This window comes from Zonotrichia albicollis, chromosome 16 (genome assembly GCF_047830755.1).
Source record: "Zonotrichia albicollis isolate bZonAlb1 chromosome 16, bZonAlb1.hap1, whole genome shotgun sequence".
NCBI classification, from domain to species: domain Eukaryota; kingdom Metazoa; phylum Chordata; class Aves; order Passeriformes; family Passerellidae; genus Zonotrichia; species Zonotrichia albicollis.
Genome location: NC_133834.1, coordinates 12991153 through 13008892, shown reverse-complemented (window position 1 = coordinate 13008892; position 17740 = coordinate 12991153). Strand labels below are relative to the sequence as shown.

Genomic DNA, 17740 nt, shown 5'->3' with positions numbered 1-17740 from the left:
TCTCGGGAGTCAACACAGACACAGAAACCCGACACCGGGTGTGCTCGGGATGCAGGAGGCACCGGGAGATGCGGAGAGCGATGCCAAGGTGCCACCTAGTGACAGCCGGCAGCAAACCGTGCCAGGGAGCCGCGCTCCTCCTGAGCGCTGCTGCTCCTCGGAGCACAGACCCAGACACAGGCATGGAACTCAGAATTTGGGTTTTTCTGAAAATGGTTTACACTACACTGAGCTTGTGTTCATGCGCGCTCAGTGCCCTGGCTCTGGGTTGCTGTGCCAGGGCAGGCACTGCCGCTGCTGCCTCCCAGGCTCCCCAAAATGTGTGTCTGGTGAGTTTGGTACAGTAGTGCTCTCACCTGGCAGAGAACAGATGTAATAATGGTGGAAGAGAAGCTTTTTTGAATACAGAACTTTTTTTTTTTTTTTTTTTTAAACAGCCTAGATTCTTTCAAACTTGCAAGTATTTGTATGATTTTTCCTGTTCGTTGTTGAAAGAAAGGTTATCAGATTTATAAAATGTCTGGGGTTTATGTTTATCCACTGGCATGGAACTCAAAAGTTGGGTTTTTCTGAAAATGGTTTGCACTACACTGAGCTTGTGTTAAATGTGTGCTCAGTGCCCTGGCTCTGGGTTTAGGATTTTTCCTGTTCATTATTGAAATAAAGGTTATCAGATTCATAAAAGGTCTGGGATTTACTGTTGGAAATCTTTTATTTACTTTTGCAGGGAAAGCACCAGTTTGACAGAGACTGAAATGAGTTACCACATGCAATGGTCTGTGCTTTTTGCTGGTAATAGATGTGGTTTGCTTGGAGAGAGTCAAATCTGGGAAAAATCCCATCTGAGGCAGTTTAATTTTGTTCCAGAACTAATCTTTATTGTGGGTTAGGTGGGAGTGTGCAGTGACAGTGTCTTGTTGGCCATATTAGCACGAGTGTGGAGGAAAATATTCCTGTCAGATGATAGGAGCTTTTACAGGATAGAATTTTGACATCTGAGAGTTCAAGTCAGCCAAGTCCAGCACATCTCAGGTTCCTCTGGAAAATGGCTGTAATCACCCTCTTCTTATTTACTTAGCAGAGAACAGAATGTGCTGGTTGTCAGTGCACTTCCCAAAAGGGAGAGTGTGTACAGGAGGGGAGGTGGCTGAAGGGGTGATTGGATAAATGTCCTCACATCACAGAGCACTTGGGTATTCTTCACATGAAACTTGTGAACACTCTGCTGGGGAAAGGTCAACGCATTTGCTTGGAGCATTTCACCCAGGATAAAGATTTGTGGGTACCTGTTTCAATAGACACATCTGTGCTTGGATATTTGAAACAGAAATGCAAATGAGGTGCAAAAATTAAAACCAATTTGCAATTACCACACGTGGAGTATTTGGCAGTCTGACTGTATTAAGGGTGAAGACCAAACAGCTGAAAATAGTGGGATATTGATCTCCTCCCTTGGCAGTTTGTGTCCTTCCATGGGAGCTGTGAAGGAAGTATTTGTGCTGAGGGATAGATTTGCTTCTGAGGAGATGGCTAAACATCCATTTAATGCAGAATACTATTAAAAAAATGCAGGAAGAAATAAGCTCCCCAAAGCAATCTGTAGTATTGATGTTTTTAAAAAAGGAAGGGGTTATGAGAGTAATTGAAGCAATTGCAAGTTCTGCCTGTTGCTCATCAGTGTTTTCCAATTTACATCCTAAGAAAACTGCCAGTAATTTCCTGCCTAAGTAAGATGGAAAGTGTTGTTAAGAGCACAACAGTGAGAGTATTGTGCATGATTCCAGTGGGGCCAGATATTATGGACCTTTAAGAACTAGCAGATGTGCAAGGATCTTTATTGTGGTCCTAAATTTCCCCAGCTTAGGCCCTAGATGTAATGGCTTGTTGGAAATTTCCATTTTTGCCTTTAACAACCAATAAACATTCTTCCTAAGTTTTTCTCTAAATAGGTTTTGAACCTGCACAATTTTGGGCATTTGAAGTATTTTAATTCTGTCTTTTGATCACTCAGTTGAATGGGGCTGCTCCCTCCTTGGGGAGCACATGCATTTTTTACTACTGCAATTTTTGCCACTGTTTTATTTTAAATTTATACACAACAGTGGAAGAAATCTGCTGGTTTTTCTTCTATGTATACAAAAAGCCGTAGTAGAATAATTCAGAATTACAGTCTGTATCTAAGTGTCTGTTTAATGCCACATGATTTTTGATTATGTAAAAGCCACTGGAAAACCTCCCATGAGTGAGTTGCCAGTGGAATGTTTGTGGTGAGTTATAGCTGTTACTAATGCCAAATATTGTCAGAGTAAACTGTGGGTTTGATTAAACAGTTCCATAATGATGCTATCAAGGCCTCAAGCATCTGAAATATGGAAAACAAATGTGTGAAAGTACCCGTAAAGAGAGGAGTAAAACTGTGAGGCCTGAAGTAGATGTGCCAGAGCGTGGGCGTTTATTTCATCTTCATTGATAAAACACTTCATGAGCACAGCAACAAAACGTGAGTCACTGACACGAAGGCAAGGAACTGGGGTTTAGAAGAGATTGAAATCTGATCCAAGAATCCCCAAATAACAGGAATGGGTTGTGATGTTCTTTTACAATGTGGGAGAGAGCTTGAGATGTACCTGCTTTGAAACTTTTTTTTTTTAATAAATGGGAGCAAAACTCAAATATAGCTGGGAAATTATTACCTACAACTGGGTAACAGATCTAACCCCCAAATGAATGTTTAAACCAACAACTGGTGAAATAAAGGATTAACAGGGGAGTTTCAGTAAATGGGGTGTAGAGCAGTGGGATGAGATTGAAAAGCAGAATTACCCACTTGGAGAGGGAGTTTGTCCCAGTAGGAGCTGCTCATGTGGGCTCCAGGTGCACCTCAAGCACTGGTTTGGCTCTGGATCAGTGCGAGGGAGGTTTTGAGGTGAAAACATCAGAGGAGAGGAGAAATACACAGGGGAAAAACAAATCCCAGTGCCTCACAAGTAAACATTTTCTCTGTTACCTCCACTGACATAAACATCTGAAGTGTTGAAAATCCATTCTAGTATTCACAATGCCTGTTTGCTCATTAAATGAATAAATTACTACAGAATACTGGGATGAATAATAAATATTGAATTGAACTCCTGGTAGCATCATATACTGTGGCTAATCTTCCCCCTCAGCTCATTGGGAGAGTGCAGGTGTAAATGTTAATTAAACTTAACTAAAGTCAAATTATCTTTTTAAGCTGTCAGAACAAGTTTTTCCTCTTTCAATCAAACCATACTGTTTTCATATTTTTAGTACAGAAAACAGAATTGGTATTTTTAAATTTAAAAAGTAGTATTTTTATTTATCAATGAAATGATAATAATTATTTACCCTAATTGGGGGAGAATAGTCAATGTTTTGACAAAAGTCTTAATAAGTACTACAAAAAAAATATGCAAACATTTTCAATTTTTATTATTATTTTCTGTTTCTGCTTTTTCAAATCAAACTCCATGCAGAAATCTATTTCCTGCAGCACTGTATTTAAAGACAAAAGGTCAGCTGACCCATTTGCCGCCTGTATCTTTTGGAGTTTTTATATTTTTAATAGAATTATGGACAGAAAAGAACTTGCCATGTAATAACATATATCTAATGTCAGGGTTTAGGTGCATTTAAGTGACTTTTTCTCCCCCTCTGGCAGGGCAGGTGCAGCATTGTCACCATGAGCTGGGCTGGGGCTGCTGCTGCTCTGGGATTGTCACCCGGGGTGAGTGACACAAACACACAGTGCCATTACAGAGCACTTAAATCCCAGAATTTCCCCGGGCACAGACAGTTCCCAGTGATGTTTTCCATTGGAATTGCTCTGAGTGTTCCCTGCACAGCTCCAGGACCTGGATCTGTTACAGCCCAGCAGGATCGGGAACATCCCACAGGAGAGGGGGAATTTCAGTGCTGTGCCTGCCTCAAGCATTCGTGAATCCTAAATATTCAATATTTAAACACATTCTAAATAGCAGAGCCCTGTTTTTCTTTACCTGCCTCTGTGTGTGAGAAATGCCCCTTTTGTGTGTGAATTTGGTGAATGACCCCAGCGGCAGATGTTAACTTTGATGAAGTATTTGTGAAAGACACATTTGTAGCCTTCAGGTGTTATGTTTCTAATACCTTAAAAATATTTTAAGGCTACACTGTGTGCTTGCTGTTAATGTTAATTTCAGGAGTCTTTTTATCTTTTCTCCTGGGTCCTAAATATGTCTTTATGAATTCCTTTAGCCCTGAACTGACATCTCTCTTCTTCTCAGTTAGAAGTACATTTATACACTTGAAAGAACAGGGACAGAACCATTGTCGCATACATATTTCCTATATTCTCTGATTAAAACTCAGGTGGAAGTCAGGCATGTTTGGATATCCTCTATCCTAGCATGTAGCCAGGGGCCTTTTACTGCTCTATACAAATTGGACAGCTTTTATATGTTACAGGAAAAAAAATATCTTAGCTAAAAAAGTGATTTGTTGCAGCTCTGCAACCGTGCTCTGAGCAAGGGCAGGCAGTGCTTTTTTTTTTTTATGGAAATGTGGCACTAAATCTTCCAAGTTGTCATTAAGCCTACTGGAGGAACTGTTGTGGTTCATACTATGGTGATGGGTCATTGCAAAAAGGAGTTGTGATTGGTGATTTTTGTGGTTATCTGGAAGAAAGTAGAGCAATTTAGAGAACAAAGCCTCTGTGCTTTTTTGTGTCGTGCAATCCTACAAACCCACGGGTGTCATCTCTCCATGCCTGTAAACCAGGTAACCATTTTGGTCCTGATTTGGGTTACAGAACGTAGATTATTCTTCATGAGAAAACCATGGAATGACTGTCCAGTCTCAGGGGTGTTTACATCTCAGAATTCCACCCATCTGGGCCATCAATACACTGGCAAACTGCATCTCTTCCCTCAGGTTCATCTGTGTGAGAAGTGTTGGATGAGAAAGCTGTTTTTTCAACATTTGCTATTTGAAAAGATTTAACAAGGACCTAAAATGCATCTACTCTGCTTTAGGGTCATGGGCTTGGTTCGAGTGAGCTTGTGATCTGTTTTCCATTCAGGGTTCAGCCTTTCTGCACATTTCCCCTTTCCTGAGGGCCTCTGTTAGGAAAAGCTTTTTGAACAGAACAAGGCAGATGAACAGGCTACAGCTTTATTCATTGAGCCAGACAAGGCAGCTTTCCATGTTTGTATTTTTCCCCCTTTAAAATTAAGTTGGAATTAATATTTATTTTTAATAGGAAGGGTTATATGTGTCCTCAAGCCTTAACTAACAACCAAATCTGATGAGGGAGAGCCCTTCTGCTGTTAAAATGCTGGTCCCAGCGTTCTGGATTATCCAAGGCACGTGTTAATGCAGAGGAATTTGCTCTCTAGACCTGCAGGCATCAGGGGGAAGCTCTGCTTGATAATCAGAGCACAGTGTCAGTGTTTCCTGCACATCCTTGTGTTATCTGTACAATTTTAGCAGTTTCTGAGCTGGTGCATGACTGATTTCCCTGTGCATCTGATTGCCAAGTGCTGCTCTGCCCACCCCATCCTGCTGTGGAGCAGATGCTTTTTCCTCTCTGCAGCACCCAGGTCCTAATGATGGCATTTGCCAGGATTATCCCAGGTTCCTCTGAAAAGCTGTGGAATTAATTAATTGTCTTTGTTTAGGAAGCTGGCCAGTGAATAAAGAACTGGGTGAAATATCCCATTGCCACTTGTGTAGGAGCTGTAAGACAAACTCCTCTGCACAAAAAAGCCAACCAGTTGTGGTGGGAAGTCCCAGCTGAAGATACTGATGTGCACAGAGCACATCTTCCTAAATAAATAGGCTAAATGGAAAGCAGGTAAAAACTGATTAGTAAAGCAAATGATGGGATTTGTGGCTTTGAAAAGGGAACGTAGTTAAATTCCTGTGCTGTTGCTATAAGACACAAAATAACACAACATGGACATGCTGTTGTTCTTAAGGTAGAAAGGGAAGTTTATTTTTTGACTCCAACATTAATAGAATTTCAAAAGTGACAGTGGATTGGAGGGTGACAGTGCCACCTCTCCAATGACCCTGGACAAGCCAACAGTCTATCACATTTCTCCTTCTCCATAAAAGAATGCAAAACAATAAGTTATTTACAGAAAGTGTGTGAGAAAGTTCATTACAAGAATGTAAACAACAGAAAGCTTAGAAAAACTTAATCAGGGTGACACTGTGCCTCCTTTACAGAAGTGAGCCATAGATAGAGAAGGTTCTGGCACAGACACTGGGTTATCAAAGGCTCTGCTTTGGTCTGGCTGCTGCAGCTTCAAAAGTCTCATCTGCATCTGCAACCAAACTGAGGCGTTGCAATGTTTTACTGGGTTTGCAAAGACCTGGATTTTGTGTGCTCTGTCTAAATAAGGACAGAGCATTTAGCCTTCATGCCGTTGTGAATGATGTTACTGAAAGGGAGAAGTAGAAATGAAGTGGCTTTGCACAGGTCCTGTTCTCACATATGGGCGCCCTTTCATCTGCTTTTATCCCCGAGATTTTCTGTTTTAATGAATTCCTGACTTGTCTGAGGAATGGCACTGTAAATGGACGTGAATTAGCTGAAGTTCAAATCCAAGGAAAACATAGATTTTTAATATGTTTTTCCACTTCAGCTGCAACAGTATCTCCATGCTATCATGCAGGCTTTGTGTACAAAACCTTGAAAACTTCCTTTATACTCCCAGGATTAGACATGGGAACTCAGATTTCTCAAAGTGAAATGTTTACCTGTCCCATGTTGTTACGAGTGTGGTTGTTTGGTCTGTCCACCCCCAGGTTTGGCTGTAGTAATGTGGAATTTACTCCCCAGAATGAGCAACACTGAAATCTCCAGTAATCAGTGTAAAATCCTGTCATTTGCCCTTGACTTGTAATAGCAAGATCTGGTTTCACCAGTTCCTGGTTAGCTGTATTAGCAGGTTGGCATAATTTCTACAGGGAAATTTGCTGTCTCCTTAATGATAAATGGAGCAGCTCTCCCTTTACTTAACATGTTCTCCCTGGGGACTATTATGGTGTCAACAGCATTTTGAAAAATTGCTGCAGAAATAATGAGGACAGGGAAGTGTGTTTGTGCCCATTTCATTCATCCACTTCTGTCCCCTTTTCACTTACTCTGTCGCCCTCTCAGTCTTGTCACAGGCACTTAACAAAGGAAAGTGCTGGAAGATTTTTTTGCAGTGGTATTTCCCCTGTCTAATTTTGCTTAGAAATACCAGTTCAAGGTCAGATTAATTGGGATGGGGGAGGAAAGACTTTTGTCTCTTGATTTGTAAGAACTCACACCTGATTATTTTACAGAGCATTTATTTTCATGTGTTGGGTAACCTCTAAATGCTCAGTGCCATCAGTTCTGCCAATTTTTCCTCCTCACAAAGAGGAAATCACAGAAATGTAACAAGGGAGAAGGAATATGTATTTTCTTTTTGGCCAAACAAAGAATTGCAAAGGCAAAAGCTTTTTTTATGAATGTGATGGTGCCCTTTGATAACACTGTGTGGGGGTCATGTGTATCTTTTAAAGAGCTTTTTTGGGCCACTTTAATATTCTGTATTTTTTCAGAACTTTGAAGGTTTAGGATTGAGTCCAAGAGCCACAGACTTTCCCAGTGCATGTTGTGCATATAATTAACCTTCAGCTCAGACCTTTTCCTTCTCTAAGACCTTCCAGTTCAAGCCTTGGAGCTTGTGTTCTGCATGTCCCCTATGATCCAAAAAAAGGGCTTTGCTGCTTTTTATGATGCATGGCTCCTGTTTATCCATCACAGATGTGTTCCAATAAATCAAGACTGAGCTGTGGGAAGAGTTTACCCTCCTCAGGCTCTGAGCCTGTGCTGTTCCAATGCCTGGTGTGCAGTTTGGGATCATTGGGATGACTCTGACAAGGGGCTATGGGGGCTCTACAAGCCCCCCAAAAGACATTTATGATGGCTGAACCAGTCTTACAGCAGATTACTGAAGTTATGCAAAATTTACCACTATGGTGTGTAAGGAGTATGGAAAATTTTTGTTTTGTAGACTTTTCTACCTGAAGAGCTTCAAATCATTTACTTGAAATAAAAAAAAAAAAATATTGACTCATTTGAAAAGGGGATGAGAGTACAGCAAGCCTTTATAGCAGGGGATATTGGAATGAAAAGCTTGATGCAAAGACTCCTCCAGCCCCTGGGGCTGCAGTGCTGGGTGAGTGGAAGGGGCTGCAGTGGGAGCAGTGCATCCTTCAGGGGTAGGAAGGGCACAGGCAGATCACCTCAGGCTTTCCAATTGCATGAGCAATGATATATTTTAAACAGAGTGTGTTCTCAGCTCAGGGGATGGGGTTTGTTCTTTCAGTGTGTTTGTCAGGTGAGACATTAAAAACAGGGGTGTGGGTTCTGCTGGGTGCGACTGACAGCATCATTCCTGTGCTCTTGGTTGTGTAGATGTGGAGCTGTAAGAGCTTAAATGAGAGATGTGGGACTCCAGGCAGCTCTCCAAAATGCAGTTTATTGTATCCAAGATGTTACAGCAGTCCAGGGTTGTGGGCAGCAGAGCCTGTGCCTACAGCTGTCAGCTCCAGCTGCAGGCAGGCCTGGAGACCCTTTGGGTTTGGTTACAATGCATTATTTACTTTTCTTTTGGTTACATTGCATTATATACTTTTCTTTGCTGAGCATCTTAATACCGTAGAACTAATCCATACCTTAACTTTTACCTATAGTCTATCATAACTACTATAATTACCATATCCCTGTTGCTATTCTCCAATCACTAAAAGTTACTACATTACAGTTTAAGCTAGAAGATGTTTTTCAGTTTTCTTGCAGTGGAAAATTTCGAGACCTTTCTATCTGCCATATTTGCTGACTTGTTTGCCTGTGCTATCTTTCTGTTTGGTAAAAACATCTTCTTGTTTGGGGTGGATTTATCCTTTGCTCTAAGTCATAAAAATTCCTTTTAACTAGCATACCCTTTGGCTCCTTGGTTATCCAGTAAGACTGGCTCAGCAATTCTTTTCTTCTGTATCAAAACTTGCTTTCATTTCTATTCCTTCTTCAGATTCTACATTCAAAAATCTTCCTGCTAAACATACATGCCTGTGAAACTTTCTTGTCCAACTTTCATCCTTCCCAACATGGAGCAGTGCCTGGGAGCTGGGCTGGAAGCAAATGTCAGCATCCCAGGTGTGGGATGAGAGTTCCCAGCTGCTCCCTGGGTGCTCAGGTGTGCTGCTTATCCTGGGAGCAGCACGAGGGAATGGAAAATTCTGGAGATGACTGTGGTGGTGACAGCTCCAGCTCTGTGAGCCTGGCTGGCCACTCTGGGGTTAGCCTGAGACACAGCATAAATCAAAGACATAATTTCCTGGGTTTGGGGGGTACTTTTTGTTTTAAATTGAATAAAAGGAAGTGCAGATCCTCATGTTTTAAAGACACTGACAAGTGTTGTTGTACTGCTGGCCCTAATGAAGCATGTTACATTTTTACCTTTTCAAGGCATGTCACTATTTCCCAGTGTCAAACATAACCTTTATAACCAGTAGACAAACTGAGGACCTTGTAAGGCTGGTTATTCTCATGATGCAAATTTCAGAGCCCATTAACAAGATTAGCAATGCAAAAAGGCAAAGTGCAAGGTAAGGAAAAAATCCAAACTTTTCCAAAGGTAAAACTTGTGTTCTTGTGGTCCAGCTAGGTGCATAATGTTTTTTCTTTGGTTTCTTTTCTCCCTTTAGAATAAATTGACGTAGAATAGAATGCTATTTATCTAGAAGAAATCAGCCTTTTAGAAGAGAAAGTAATTCTTAGGACACTGTGTTTTGCTCTTTAGAAAGCTATGATTTCCAATCCATTGCAATATTAAAATAGGCAGCTATTTAGTAGTTTAAAGTGGTGAAAGAAAAGAGTTTGCTCTTGAATAGGAGCATTTATGATTACAGAGGGTATTTTTTTTTTAATATGAGGAGGGAACATGCAGGGGAAAGAGAATCCCAATTGCAGAAATTGAACAGTTTTCAGGGAGGACAATTATGCCTTTAATTTCCATCCTCATTATTTTAATAAGGCCATGACAAGGGTCTTTAACCATTGCACCTTCAGCTTTTGTCTTCAGTCATCACTGAAGTCTGATTTTGAAATTACATTCTCCTTTTACAAAGGCTCCATTCTCTGAAGATACTTGAATGTGCTGAAAGGATTGAAATTTTGGATACCACGATGAATTAATTATGGGTGTAGGACATGCTGTGATGATGCTGCTGCTGAGGCTCTGTTCTGAGCACTTCCATTGCAAATCTCTGCTTTTTGCTGTTTTATCTGTTGTCATTGTAACTTCATATTGTAAACACTTCAGAGTGATGAACTTATCTCGGTTTTGGGGCTTGGCACAACTGGGTTTTGATTCTTGGATGAAATGAGACACTAAAGGACTCAGAATGTTATCAGAAGAAACAGATGCTCATTTTAAGGATCTTTTGCACTTCCTTATTCATACTTTTATTCACTTGTTCTGCTCTACAGGTGCTGAGTTTTGAATCTCTCCTATAGCATCTCTGGACCTCTCTTCCAATGTTTCACCATATTCCTGATTAAATTTTTCTTCTTTCTGGTCAGCAGTTCCTGTATGTTCCAGGCTGTGTCTGTACCTCTCATTGCTGTTCCCCTGTGTTCAACTCTGGGTCTCTTTCCCAAAAATTGCCTTTAGGGAGCTGAAGGGAGCCAGGGCTGACCCATCCCTGCTGTGTCACTGCTCAGTCCTCAGTGCTGCAGTCCCTGGCATTTTCATGGGCTCTGCTGTGCCAGGGTCTGTGTCAGACTGTGAGAGCCCAAACTGGACCCACATTTGGGTTCACAAGTTCTGGACACAAGGAAAGGATCATTTCCCTCAACCTCAGTCTTGCCAGGTCCTCTGACACCCTCCTAACAACCATGAAAACATTACTGCTGCCTGGGGTCTGTGGGAGCTCAGTACAGCTCAAACATAGCTGCTCTCCTTGTCCCAAAACTGGTGCCTTTGGGGCTACTTAAAAACAGGCCAGACAGAATTAAGGGAATAAAAGCAGTTCTATTTATTGAAGGGCCTTCTGGTACATTTAGGGCAGATGAAGCTCCCCAGGGCCTAGACCCAAAATGAGCCACAGGTCATGGTTTTTTACACTTTTAGAAGTTTGGTCCATGTGCATATTGGGGGTTAATCTGCCAATTACAGATTCAGGTAATGAAGTCATTTACCCCAAATTTGCTCCCCGCCAGCTCACTTTTGTTTCCATCTCAGGCCTGAGGCAGTGAGGTGTCCTTGATTCCCAGGCCTGGACAGGAATTGTTGTGTCTGCCCAGAATGGGACAGCAGCAGCTCCCACTGTGTGTGGAGTTTGGAGTTACACACTAAAAACTGCAGGATGAGGTGTCCTTGATTCCCAGGCCTGGAGAGGAATTTTTGTGTCTGCCCAGAATGGGACAGCAGCTCACGCTGTGTGTGGAGTTTAGAGTTATATACTAAAAACTGAACGATGAGAAATACATGAAAAATAGAAAAGCTGAAATCCTGAGGCATCATGACCACTGATACTGTTGTTGGGAGATCTGAGGTGTTTTCTGTGAGAGATCAGCCTGGGAGCAGCTCCTCCATGCCCTGCACACCGCGGTGGCCACTGGGCCCTCACAGAACAGAACTCAGAGAGGATTGAAGCCCCTGCTTTGAAAGTGCAGAGTTGAAAAAGCATTGTAGCTTCCTGCAATTAAATGTGGATGAATTAATTATAGTGGGGAGAAATCCATCCACTTTACAGTTTCAGGAATGATTTTTAAATGTGGAAAAGGATGTTAATCACCACAGTAATGGTATTTGGGAGCCTTATTTAGTGCTGCTGGCTGCCTGGATAAATACTGCATAATGTTTGTCTCTCAGTCTATCACTCAGTTGTTCTCACTCCCTTTCTCTCTCTTTTCCCACAGTGTGATGCTTTTGTGTTTCAAAACAAGGGCTCTCACTTCTTTCACTGTGAACATTTAAACTATGCCAAATGTAAATTTGCCTACTAAATACCCCACTTCTCTCAGAGCAGAATGGCACTTTATTGTGTTCTAAAGAGCATTTAAAAATGCACTTTAATTTCAGGAGAAATGAGCCAATTTTGATATGAGTCAGTTGTACACATAGACCCAGCCCTTTTCAGTGTACCTGCCCTGCCTTACCCAACATTATTGTCCTCTAGGAATGGTAGAACTTTTCTTCTCTTACCTTTCTCGTAGCAAAGACAATTCTGCCTTTATTTTGTTTCTTTCCCTACAGCTTGTGATTTATGAAAGCAAAAGGATATGGCAGTAGCTGTCTCCCCAAAATTCCAATTTTTTTCAGCTTTCTGAACTTCAAGCATGTTGGGAGATCAGCAAATAGTGTTTGCTCAAGTTTTCTTTACTCTAAGTCTGAATATGGAATATAAATCCATGTTAAAATTCAAGTCCCTGGATTTAATCTAAAGGTGCTATAATTGGGGAATCTAAATCCCCAACTCTGCACTTTGCCAGGGATCTTTCTTTTCAGATACTGGCCCATGAATATTGTGAATTCTTTCTCCTTTCCAAGTGGAATTTATTATGTAGTAGCTGGAATTAGTGACCAAGAGATTTCCTCTTGTTATTAATGTAAATAGAGAATATTTCCACTGAGGGGACCCTAAATTCTTTCAATCCATTAGAACACATGAGCAGGATCTTTCTGGAAAGACAAAACAGGTACAAGGAATTCTTAGCAAGGAGCTAAAGCAGACAAAAAAATCCTCAAACCAACAAATTGTATAATATGATGGCAGCAATTGTCTGCTAAAATTGAGAAACTAGGAACGATGAATCCAAGTCCAATTTTGATTTCTAGAGCAGGATTAATATAATTCTATGGCAAAATGGGATTTCCAACTCTCTGCAGTGAAGCTCTCAGTAGACTGGCAGCATTTTACCCAGCAAATGCAGTAACTGCTCACCTTTCTGAACAAGGCAGTATCCAGATGTGCACCTTCCATCTGCACATATATCAGCCTGCCCTTCCTTTTAAAGATCTTTTTTCACCCCTTTTTTTTCCTGTTTAAACTTCCAAGCAGGGAGACTGTTAGCAAGAGGATCTCTAGCAAAGTATATTCAATAATGTGCAATATAAGGAAATATTTAATTGGCACTGCTTTTTAAAATGTCTGGCAGTCTCCAGACATTAATTTGGCAAATGCCTAAAGCCTGAATAATATTTCTCCACGCACTTTAAAAGCCTAGGGAACACAATAGGAAGATCTGAGTCATTAAAATAGTTAACTCAATGTTTTAGTATTTGAACAGTAGCAGAGCTAAGGAAGGACTGAAATTCTAGGATGGTTTCAAAGTATCTCTGTCTCATTTCCCTTTATAGCCTCATGCAGATGCTAATCCATCATGTTATTTTGTAGGACCTCAGAAAGTTTAAAGGTTGTTTAGTTGGTGGAAGTGCTCAGGGTGATTACTTCTGGTTTGCTTATTCTGCACTTTTTTTCTAAAACAGTAACATTTTATGCCCAGTAAGCTCTATTACTCCTCATTTGTTTGTAATGCTTCACGTCACACGCAGGTGCCAGGTACCTGGGTTATTATTCATTTTTGAAAAATGCTTAGTGCTGTTCCTTGCCCTGCCTCCTGCAGCAAACTGATTGATGGTGCTCAGCCCCTGCAGCTCCCTGGGCTGGGGCTGCCAATGCCACTGTCACAGCTCCCCAAAAACAACCCCCACACACTGCTCCTGGCAGCCTGAGCAAGAGTCTGCTCACCGGCGTGGATTTTGGGAGTCATGGATGTATTTTTCTTCAGTATTTATATTATACTATAATATTAACATATATCAATATTAGCTATATTTAACACTTTTTGCAGGTGTCATTTATAATTCAAGTGGCCAAAATATTTAAGGATTTAGTGGGCATTATCTATGATCTAGATCATATTTATTAAATGAAAGAATACATTTTATAAGTTTTAGCTGGTTAAGTGTACCGCAGTTTATTAGATCATCTATTAAAAAACTCCAGATCATATAATCCACCATGTAGGTGTTTCTTCTTTAAGCCCATGAAAATAAGCAGTGATGGGCAGTGATGACAGTCACTAAGCTGAGGCTCTCACTATTGATTGCCTCTCTTGCTGTGCTGGTTTGGATGGAGAAAGGGTTGATTTTCCCAGCACCCTGCAGCAAACAGTGCAAGCTGAGCCCCAAAACTGGGAACTGTGTGTTATGAGAGTGAATCAATAACTGGGATGGAAATAACTCCTGCTCTGGGGTTGAGGCCAGGGCCTGGGCAAGCTGCAACCATTAGGCAGGAGAATTTATTTCTTTCTTTAGCAGGGCAGCTGCTGCTGCAGGGAGCAGAGCGAGGCCTTCTTTGGCATTCCTGAGCAAGACACTCACAGGTGCTGCTTGTGCCTCCTCCTGTAAAGGCACCTGTTGTTAAATTTTCAGTGCTGAATCCATTAGACCTCATTAGGGGGGTGGAAAGCCTTGAAGAAAGTCAAACTCAATTATCTCTGTATTTTCAGATGCTGGGGAAGGCAATCTTTAAACCTCATTGCTTTATTCAAGCTGTTGCTTTAATGGTACAAAGCTTTTTACTCTCATTTTTTCACTGTAGTGCAGAAGTTTAAGGAGTGATGACAGGTTAAAATGGAGCAAGGTCAGAGGGTGAATTATTGCTCCACAGAATGATGTAGATTTGATATTAACTTGTCATCTCTGTTCCTTCCAGTGATGCCACTTTCCCTAAAGCCTCAAAGCAAAGCTTTGTTGCTGAGCTGGTTTATGTCCCTGTGTGACACCAGGGTGGACACACCATTCCATGGGGCAGCCTGCCAGGAGGGCTGGGCTCTCTGCTGGCTGTCCATAGGGAACTCTGGGGAGCAGACGGGAGGATGGGCTGCCCCATGCCAGAGACAGACTGCCCCCATCAGCTCCTTGAATACCTGGTGATGCCTAAAGGGGCTGACCTGGAACACAGGCTGGACAGGGAATAAAATAGGGATTTATTAAAAACCTCCACAGGATACAGCTTGGGCAGTGCCTGAGCCCAGACAGGGCTACACTCAAGATGGACTCTGAGTCACGAGTTTTTGCACTTTTATAAGCTTTGGTCCATTTCCATATTGGGGTTCAGTGTCCAATTCCAGCTCCAGTTATGCAGTCCGGTTATGCAGTCCCATCCTCCCAGATTGCTCTCCTCAATTCTCTGCTGTCTGTACTTTATTTTGTGTGACTAAGCTGTGAGGAGAACTTGCTAACACTTTTTTATGAAGTTCAGAGTTACACACTAAGGCAGTACAGAATCTGTAAAATATGAATACTCAAACTTGAGGCATCACAGGGATCTCTCCTTGCTGTAGGGTAGAGTTCTATAAACCTCTTTACTGCTTTATGACATGCTGTTTAAATAGGAGTTGTTCAGCTTATTATTTTATTTTATTAGGAAGAATGCAGATAAAGTTGTCATCTGCTAGGAACAATCATTGGCTAAACTGGTGTGTAGGGAGGCACAGGATCTCCTTTAGCCTCTTGTGGTCAAGTCTGGGTTGGTACAGTCACCTCTACAGTGTCTCATTGAGGGTTCATGAAAACATCTGTCAGGGACTGACATCTGTACCAGCAGCTGCCAGGAGAGAGGGAGGGGAAAACTGGAAAGAGGCCGAGGATTTGTGGGGTTCTAGGTTATGAGTTTTAATTATTTACAACATTTTCCTGAACTGGGCACGGTTCCATGCATGAAATGAAAAGAAAAACAACCACTTGCAGATATTAGGCAATGCATGAGCAAAAAAGCAGAGATTGTTGTCCTTAATTCTAAAGCAGTTCTACCATTTTTAGGTGTGTTTATATGATTTACTATGAGACATACAAAAAATAAATGGGGAAAATGTTCAGGCCTGGCTCCTGAGAAGGAATATACTGCATTTAGAGCCCCTATTTCCAGTAGCAATGCCTCAAACTCCATTTAAAAATCTGGGTTTGATGTCTATAGTTGGAATCTGAGTGTGGCTCTCCTTTGAAGAGCTGAGGAGCAGCAGTGCAGCAGCTCAGGCCAGAGGCTTCTCTCTGCTCTGTGTGCAGTGGAACCTGCTCAAGTGAGTCACTTGCAACCAGGGAATACAGACTGTGGCCATATTTTACTTGATGATGGACTTAATGAGTTAGGGAAGAATCTTAACTAAGGCTTTCCAACAGTTTTATTTTTTCCAAGTGGCAATCAGGAGCTCTTGCCAATTTATCTGCCACTTTGGGGTACTGAATCCTTGCATGCATTTCGTTCTGCTTCTCAAGGTAATGAAACCACTGAACCCTTCAGGATTAACAATCTCTTGTCATGAATGGAGACACCCACACCACCACTGCCCTTGTGATTAGCCATGGAGAACCAGAATTCCCAAGGCAGCAGGGATTTCAATAGTGCTGAGCACAGGAGAAATGATCCCTATCGACACAATTGCTTCAAGGCTTTTTAGAGGGGGATGTTTGCAAAGGGATCCATTAAATGGGTAATTCTTACTGCCCAATTCCTCCCCAAAGTGCAGCTGTTTTGCAGGCAGAGTGTGCTTCACTCTCATGTCCCACAGTGGAGCCTCCTGAACCCAGCACTGCTGGATGAGGTGGAGGTTCACAGTCATCATCACTGGCCCTCACTCAGCACCCAAAATAGAAATGAGCTCATGACTCCCATGTCCCAGAAGCTCTGCCACACTGTGGAGCACTCTTGTGTTCTCAACTCTTTGCTGTATTCAGAGCTAACATACATTTTCTACCAGGGTTCGTAACATTTTTACACACACAATGCAGAGAACATGTTCAAAATAATTATTTGAAGCCAAGCAGATAAAACAAGCAGTTGTAAATTGTCACAGATTGCACCCTGGGATACAAACAGTGCCAGCAAGGATGGATGAGGCTGAGATATATCTAGAAGGATGAGGATATAGATTAATTACATACAATAGGAGAAATACCAAGATGATTATGTGTGTTGCTCACCTGAAGCCCAGGCAAATGGGAACAGGATGGCAGCTGGCATTCTGCAGGGAAGAAGCAGATTAAAACCTCCTCTAGAAATAGGTAAAATAGGTAAAACCTTCTCTAGAAGTAGTTAAGAAATCAGAGGGTTTGGCAAGAGCTGAACAAAGCTCAACAGGACTTTGTGGTTTAATACGTACATCAGGTTCATCACACTCCTCCCAGAAGCACTGGCAGTGATGTCCCTGCATTTTGAGGATGCCCTTGTGTGTTCAAAGTGCCTGTTTGCCTGCATGCCATTTGCATTAGCATTTTAAATGTTAGTCTCCATAAAAAAGCCTATCTGGTACATTCTCAGCTTACAAACGAGGCTCTGACTTAGGGCAATGTTCACCTGGAGGACCATATATTTCATGCTTCATTGCTTTCTGCTGGTGATTTCTGAGGTAATCTGCAGTGTCTCTGAGAAGAGGTGCCAGTTACTGTGCCATGATTGCTGTTTGGGGAAGTGTGCTGTTAAAATGTCTGTCTGGCAGGCAGATTAACCACAGATTTATATGCATTTGCTGAGAAAAAGGTTTGGCCTTCTAAATCCTGATTTCTAATTGGAAATAAGCAGGATTTTAGACTCTCCCTCCCCCTCTACTTTTGTTTTCCCCCTCATGAAGCACAAAGAATAAGAATAATCTCAGATATTTACTGGGATCCTTTTGTTACTTGGCAGT

At 41.7% G+C, this 17740-nt stretch overlaps 1 protein-coding gene across 24 annotated transcripts in view; it reads left to right on the top strand.

The window, feature by feature from the left end:
• The window catches only part of RBFOX1 (RNA binding fox-1 homolog 1), a 1150782-nt gene that overhangs the window by 136140 nt on the left and 996902 nt on the right, over positions 1 to 17740 (top strand). The gene's annotated exons all lie outside the window — the stretch shown is intronic.